Source organism: Meleagris gallopavo, chromosome 8 (assembly GCF_905368555.1).
Source record: "Meleagris gallopavo chromosome 8, MGAL_WU_HG_1.1, whole genome shotgun sequence".
NCBI classification, from domain to species: domain Eukaryota; kingdom Metazoa; phylum Chordata; class Aves; order Galliformes; family Phasianidae; genus Meleagris; species Meleagris gallopavo.
This window is the reverse complement of record NC_139411.1, coordinates 15,890,846-15,899,342: the sequence shown is the minus strand read 5'-3', so window position 1 is coordinate 15,899,342 and position 8,497 is coordinate 15,890,846.

Genomic DNA, 8,497 nt, shown 5'->3' with positions numbered 1-8,497 from the left:
TCCCACAGCTTCAGCAGAAACTCCTGCTCTTCCAGGAGTGCCGACGCTGCCACATCACTCCACAGAAGGCAATGAACTCTGTTTGTACTGCTGCTGGATTTCATTGAGCTATTTTGATCTTAGATAATATGATGTGCCAATGAAAGAGATGTGTGTGATTGGAGTGCTGATCTTGTGAGCTGGAGGAGAACATGGCAAGGAGTCTGCATACATTAGTATTAGCCACAGTTGGCAGAGACGGATTCCTCCGCTGGATACCTGTTGCTAGAGGGCACAAAAATGTGCCTGTTTGGGTGGCTGGGTGAGTTGCAGAGAGCACTGGGAAGGCGTATTTACACTAAGATGGTGCAGGAACCCATGTGATGGTCTTGGGTAAAGAATCACTCCAAAGCATGAGGTGATGCCCATCTATTACATCTCCCTTTTCACTTGGAAATTGACTGATATGAGAGAGAAAATGGCTGGCCTCTTCTGGCCAGGAAAACACAACTGTGATCACTGGCAGCTGCCTTAGAGCTGGGGGCTGAAGAGAGGAGTGATATCCCAGTATATGAAAATGCCAAGCCTTGTTTCATCAGTAGTTTTGCAGAGGATGTCTCTGTGGTTATTTCTTTTCTTTTCTTTTTTTTTTTTCTGTGAAAATACAGAGCTCAGGTATTGAAGGCAGAGGGGTGGTTAGCGAGGAGTCGGGTGTTGTAGGAGTCTCAATTAACTGTCCCTAACACTTCAGGGACGTGTGATAATAACAGAAAATGTGCATAGAGCCTCTGGCTGCCATGAAGAGCTACTGTAAACTAAAACAGAGATAGCTATGCTTCACTGCCCCAACTTCGTGATTGTTTTTCAAGTGTAAGCAAGTCCTGTACAGGAATGGGGATTTTTTTCCTGTTTCCTTCTTTTCAGTAGTTGAAAAGTAGTGTTTCCAATAAAACTGCACGGTATCTGCATAGCTGGCAACATAAATAACTCCCCCAGACATTCAGGTTGGCGTGCATCTGCTCCAATCAAATGCTGTGGGCATTTTCAGTTATGTTCTCATGGACTTCAGGGTAAGATGAAGTATAACTTCAGCTTTTTTTCCCACAAGTGGTTAGTTTTCCCAGCACCACCCTAACAAAACCCTCCAGCACTGAGTACAATGGATTGTTAATCCTAAATTGATGCCTTTAGTAAAGAAATACTGGAATTGAAGTAAAGAAAATTTCAACACATGATTAAAAATATGTCACCTTCACTGTGGCATTGTAGGACAGTTGACGTGAATTCTTATGTTTGTGTCCATGGAAGGGAACTGTCATTTTCATTGCTAAAATATTTGTTCATTGGATGGAAATGATTACAAATGGAACAAAACAAAATATTTTGATTAAATACAGGGCTGGTCTTGTTTTTTTTTTTTTTTTTTTTTTTTTTCCAGTAAATATTAGATATTTTTAGTTCTCTTCCCCCTTTTGTAGGGAAAATATAGCAGATATTTACAAATCACCTTCCATCTCAGTGGACCCACAATTGCAGAAGAATCGCTCCCTTTGGCACTGAAATATTACTACCCATGGGGCAAGCACCATTTAACCATGTAGCCCCCCAAGGCTGCTTCCACAGAGCAGAGTTTTCAGGAGACAGACTCCAGTTCCTAATCTGTGCCAAACCGAAGAGCTGACACTGAAGTGTTAGAACTGGCTATCCCACGGGGCCGAGGAATGAAAACTGTCCAAATTCCAGGAATGGTGCTGAGAACAGCTGCAATGAAACCATGTCCCACCAACTTTGATCTTGGATCTTCTGCACAGGATTAAAGGGGTAACTGAGCCTGGGGCTGATGCATAGGCGTTTGGGGAAGCAGCAGGGGGAGTTTCTTAAGTTTTCATGGGAGTTACTGAGCATATGATGATAAGGCAAAAATGACTCTCCTTTATTATAAAGGTCCATTTATTTCTGAGTGCTTCAAGACCCATACAGGAACACAACAGGGACACTGGCAGACTCTCTGTGCTCTCTGTGTAGTGATTTTTTTGTTTGGGTTGGAGAGGTGATGCTTTGGCCTGGATCAACTTTGTAAATAAGGACGGAACAAGATTTGTTTGCACAGATCCAAACACTTTACTTGTTCTTTCTGCTTTTCTCCAGGGTTTGTTGTGATGAGTTCAAATACTTGTCACATCCCTGGGATATAAGCAGCTGCCAGAAACCCCTCTGGCTGCCGTCAGTCCAGCTCAAGACACCTTGTCAGAAGTGGCTCAAACAGAAGAGAGTGCTGTTTGTATCCATACAGCATTCAAACCCCACTGTTGTCAGAGTAAGGAATCATATTTCCCTAGTGCCTGCCCTCTAGGTAAGAAAAGGCAAACATATCATCCAGGTACTATGATAAGTCTGCTAGAGATGTCTCTGCAACCTCTTTCTCCTCCCCAAACTGGAATGTGCCTAAGCTCCTTCTGGTCTGGTTCTTTCTTTTTTTCTGACAGCCCTTGGGGAAGGCACCTAAAACCTTTTAGCAAACATTATTTATGGACTCAGAACACTGAGAACGTGTCTTTACAAATAGTCTGTACAATATGTCCTAAGCTCTCCTGTCTGGCACCTAAATATTTTGGTCCAAATTCTCAGATTTCTTTGGCTTTTTGCTGCAAACCAGATTTACTGATTCTAGGTTGTTTCTATATGTGCAAAGCACTGAAAAAACTGATCTGTACCTATATGACTTGCATGGTAGCATCTCCATTGTTTGCAGCTCCTGTTGATTCCTTCTTAGGCCCTAGGTTTAATATTTTTGCTTGAGAAAAAGAGCTATAGCTCAGTGCTAGCCCTGAGTACCCATATTACATGGCACAGCACCTTAGGATGCCACGGAGGAGTAAGTTCATCTATAGTGGACCATCTCATACCTAACAAACACCACCCTCTTCTTCTAGATGCACCTATATGTCCTTGTGGGTACTCTGCTTATGTAGCCAGCACAGAGGTTAAAGAGAGGGTCGGTTCATAAAAGAGAGGCAGCTGTAGATAAATTTATCAAAACCACCTAAAAAACTTCCCTCAGAGGAAAACCACCATTTTTCTGTCTTTTCGGGATCAAGACCATAGCATAAATCCCACAGAGAGAAGCTCAGTGGGTTCTGTCTCTTCTCTTTCCTATAAGAAAGTGTGAAAACATTCACTTTCACATCTATATAGTGCTTCCCATTTCCCATATGGAACGCTTTGTAGATTATGTAGTTCTTGTATTAATCATCATTAAAGAAAGTGCCTTATTTAAGTCAGGAGTTTGAGACAAAATGAAAAACAATGTATCCAGCTGAAAACATAGGGCAGGAGGTGGTCTGAGGTGGAATCTAGATGCAAACATTAACATTATTCAGTGAATACTATATGATCCTTATTAATTGTAATCGCCTGAAAATTCCAGATTTCCATTCAAACCAAAGGCCATTATCTCCATCATTGTAGGGCCTGTAGCTTATCCTGTGTTGTTTGCATGTATAGGCTGCGCTGTACTGCAATGCACTGTGAGATGTGGGTGTTACGAAAGAAGGGTATCATTGGGCTCCTGTTTATGGTGGCTTGTCCTTTGCTCATCCTCTTATGTTGAGTCATGCATTCTTGGGCTGTGTAGTCCAACTGGATCAAAGCAGAAGCTTGCACGAACAGCGGACTCTAGAGGTACAGAAAATCTCGAGAGTGTAATCCTGGGATTTTTGCCAGAAGTTTGGGACCACCATGTTTTGGTGGCCATGTGAGCCCCAGTCTGAGTCCTCACCTACAGCTACTCCTGTACCACCTCATGCCTTGGTTTGTCTTTAAGGAAGATTCTGTCTTCTAGACTGGTTTCTGAATGCTGGCAAAGAGGATGGAACTTACTGACTTCAGACGAGATGCCAAACCATGCAGAGGGGACTCTACTGTAAATAATCCCTTAAAATTGATTTTAGAATAAGAAATGAAGGGAGGTAAAACAAAATACCCAGAGATGCTGACTTGTCCTCTACAGTCATCCTCCCTCACTGGTAATTAGTCATCTCCCCCTTTGAGCCCAACAGACCAGCTACATCACATTCCTCATTTTCTTCATTGCTGGCAAGAAATTTGTTTTTGGCATGCCTTCTGTAGGATTCAAAATTCCTTTGTGCTCTGGTGAGTGTGAAGGAAGGGAGTTTCACTTCTGTAAAGATACACTAAAAGTATACATTAAAGGTAGGGCTCTGCACCCCACCCAGGTTGCAGGGAGCCATTCGTGGCTCTCTGATCCCACAGCTCTGGCACCTGGTGAACTAAGTGGGCTGGAGGCTCTGGGTCTGTGTGTTTCTCTGCTTGCTCTAGGAGATCAGTGTGCTCTTGCAGGGTGCAAGTCCCTTCTGACTCACTGAAAAACTGAGCAGGGAGGAATCAGATGGAATGGGATTTCAATTGAGATATCAGCTTTCCTTTACCATCTGCATTCTGTGAGCCAAAAGAATTTTGGGTCTTGTTTATGGTACTTAATTACATTATAAGTACAATTGCAGGCAAATCATCTAGTGTAGATTCCCCAAAAGACCAGTATAAAGCTCTCTTCTTTACCAGTGTAATGCTGGTAAAGAAGGTGTTTTCTATGCCTTAGGAAGAGGATCTCAATGGTGGAAAGATCTCTTTCCACCATAGTTGTGGCGTTCAAGGGGTGATGTGAATAGGAATCTGACCCTCCTTACTGAAGTGTTAAACCATGGTCTTGCTAAGGCAGCATTTCCTGGTATTTCTAATGACAATTAAATGGGAGAACGTTTTCCTGATGATAAGCTTGTAAGCTAGCCCACTTCTGAAGGAATTGCAAAAGAATAAGACTGATCATCTCACGCAAACCAGCTGTCTTGCATTGGGGCTGAATTACAGTGATCAAAAGCCACAAAAGGAGGAACGGGTTACTTCCCACAGATGGATGATGCTCGGAAAACATTCTCATATGCTTTATGTGCTGGTTTTTGCCTGTAAATGTGTGCCTCCTTTCTGTGCTCTCAATCTGTAGTAAGTTCTCGACCTGCACGTTTGGTACATTTTGCTTACAGATGTTTGTGTTCCTCCTTTGCCTGACAGCAAACATTTCACAAGAGGTGTACTTTACTGAGAATTTGGAGGTCATTGTCTCATATGACAGCTCAAAAATGTAATCATTCCTGATCAGAGCTGACTTGGACTGAAAAGAGAAGCAGAAGACTGGCATGTATAAATGTAGGTGAGGGCTCTCTCGTAGGTTTCTGTGTGCAAAGGCAAAGTTGCACCCTTTGATCTCTTATCCTAATCCCTTAGAAACAGCGAAATCCCTGTGGATCACAGGCTGCAATCAGCCATGCAGGGACCCCAAGGCTTCACTAGCAGCAGGCTGCAGCACAACAGCTCTTCGTTGCTCTCCCTCACCTGTAATGTTTTCATTTCTAATAGCTAAAAGCAACAAGGTGGTTTAGGGACCAACTGAGTTGGATGCATTCCAGGATTTGGAGCCAGCCATAAGTTCTGACCTCCATTTATGTTCACATCAAGTCAGAACAGCCTGGAGTTTTGGAGCAGTAGGTTATCAGGATGAGGTCTGCTTCTCATACCATTTGAATGAAATTGGTGCCTGTCTGGATATACAGCCACAAATCATTGCAGAGGCAAGCAGTTATGGTCAGAGAAACCAGAGAGGAATTTGTTAGTTACCTGAAGGTAAGTCAGGAAATGCATTGCTGGCAGAGCTTACATTTGAAAGATTTGGACCGGGTGATGGGCTGGATAAAACCACCATTTCTTAGCTGATGTCATATTCTCAGTTACAAATGAAACTGCTGTAACACCCATACCTAATCATAGTGAACACAAGCAATCTTTTAAGCAATGTATGAATAGAAGGACTATATTCAAATACCAGGTTAATTGCTGACTGTGATGATTAGACGAATGTAGTGATTTTTTGGCCAGTTTTGCAGAAACTTTTTGAATACATTTCCTGGCCTCCAAGAAAGCTGCTTGCCTGCTGTATTACACTATCAGTCCTTATCCCTAACAACCTCAATCCTGCTCTGGCTTGTTTGAGCTGTGTGCTGCAGCAGGAGCTAGAAAACTTGGGACATTGCTGTACAGAATGGTGGGTAGTGTTTTTAGGTGTCTTTGTATACAAACAAATGCAGCTGATTAAAGCTGGCTGCCCAAAGAGGTTTCTGCCTCCGTCTGCACACCCCACTCTTTTATCATCAGTTACAGGGATTTCAGGTTACTTGAAAGGCTACACTGGAAATGGGCCTCGGGAGCTGCTTCACATGTAGTTCAGCTCCTGCTGATGGAAATGGACCAAATCTGGAAGAAGGACACTTCATGTCAGCATGGTATTTGGTATCAGCTGCGTGCCATACCCCGCAGCCCTGGCTGCCAGCTCAGAGGAGGATTTGACTGCTTACTTACACAGAGGGGCTGGAACACAAACATGCTTCTGCTTCACTGATCAACACATTTTGCCTCGTATGCTTCAGGCCCATAAGCTACATAACTGAGCCCGAAGGAAAGAGTAGCTTTTCAGAGTCTATGCAGCCATCTAGTGTTATTGTGTATATAGTACACCGGTTAACATCTGAGCCCTGGCTCACTGGAGAGCTTTCTTCCTGCACGTCTCCTAGCTGAATGTTTAACTCTAAGTTAAAGGAGATTATTTAAACTTCCTAATTCACTAATCCTGATGACCTCTGAAATTTTTGATCACCTAAAGGCTGTGCATATGGATGGAAGAGAGACTTCTGCTACAGTATTTCTTTTAGACAGATAGTGCAGATTTCTTCTGTCAGGAAGAGCAAAAGCAAGATGTTTTAGCTGCTGCTGCATTTTAGCAACACTAATTCTCAAGAAAAGAAAAAAAAAATTGAAGATTATTGAGCGAACATCAGGGAAGCCACTGTTATCTGCCACTATGTGGGCTACACAGTGCTTTGAAGACTTTCACGTGTGTTCAGGAGTAGGAAGCCTTGTACATATATTGTAAATGAGAGAGACAAATATCCTGGCTGTATTTCTCACTTCTCTTGCCTAGAGAAAACCAGCTTATTTGAAGTCCCAGATTCCAACTTCAGCAGTTAGGGCAATTAGTACAAGGCACTGCTCTTACTGCTTGGAATAAATTCATTAGGAAAACTGCGTAGGCACAGAGCATGATGAAACAACACGCATTCCTGTGTTGCATACCAGAGCAACAAGTAAATTTCAAAGGTGACAGCCCAGAGTTACTGTGACTTCACAGCAATCACTTGGCTGACCTGAGAACAGAACCGTCTTTGTTTACAATCTGCATTTTTTCTAATTCTTATCTACTCTCTTGCACTGTAATTTCCCCCAGCCCCCTCTGCGCCTCTAGGTTCAGCTTTCTCTGCACCTTGCATTATGCTGTACAAATGTCCAGGTGTTACAAGGGAGTTTCATCTTCCAAAACAAAAGCTGATGGACCAGGCACTATCTGCACTGCAGTAACAAGTCACTGCATAGTGAGACAAAAGACATTTCTTCTCGATAGAAGTTACATGTTATAAGCTGTTTGCTTTGGCTGAACAGTGAAATTAAATATATGCCATGGATGGAGATGCACCATCTTCTGGATCCTGCTGCACTTAGGGAAGATGCTACCAAATCTGCCCATTTAACATTATTTGCTGACTGAAGTGGCCCTATTCCCACCCTTAAGAATCTGCCCCATGATTATTTTACATAAGCATTCCCTTATTCACCTTGTGAGGTCAGACCATTAAAATCAAATATTAAAGTCTCAGTCTCAAAAGTGGTTGAAGGGAGCAGTGATCACCAGCACTAATGCATTCCATGTTGATAGCTGCATATGGAGAGTGTTTGTTGGCATCATCCCACTCGTATGCTAAGCCAGGATAAGTACCCTTATCTGCAAGGCTGGACATGAATCTTCTGCATATTCCCTGGTAAGTGTCTGTCTCTGGGATGCTAAAAACAGGCCACAGTGTGTGTCCAGCAGGCTTCAGGCCCAGCTGTCTGACCTTGTACCATTTGCCCGGGATAGGTTTTTGAAAGACACACTTTATAAAGAGTCTGTTACTGCATGAAGTTTTGTGATTATAGGATATTGGAATGTCACCAAAGAGAAGTCTGATTAATACTATTTTGTTCCTGCTGACCAACAGGGAAAACAGTATTCCAGCCCTACGTAATGATTAGTTGAAAATAGAAACATCTCACATACAAAGGAAAATACTCTTCTGGAAGCTAAGAGAGCACTCTCCTGCTGCATCCCACAGGCGGGATTCTTGGGCTAGGGATGGATGCAGACATGGCACGATGGGAGGGAGGATGAGGATTTGACAGGACAATGCAACCTCTCCCTGGAAAAAGGAATGGCCATGGCCCCACCACGCAGCAGCATATTCCCCTGCCCCAAACAGCTTGCAGGCATGGTGCTGAGCAGAGCAGGAAATGGCTGAAACAACACTTTTTGATTCAAGATGTGCTGACAGAACAGATCTTAATTATTACTACTATTATT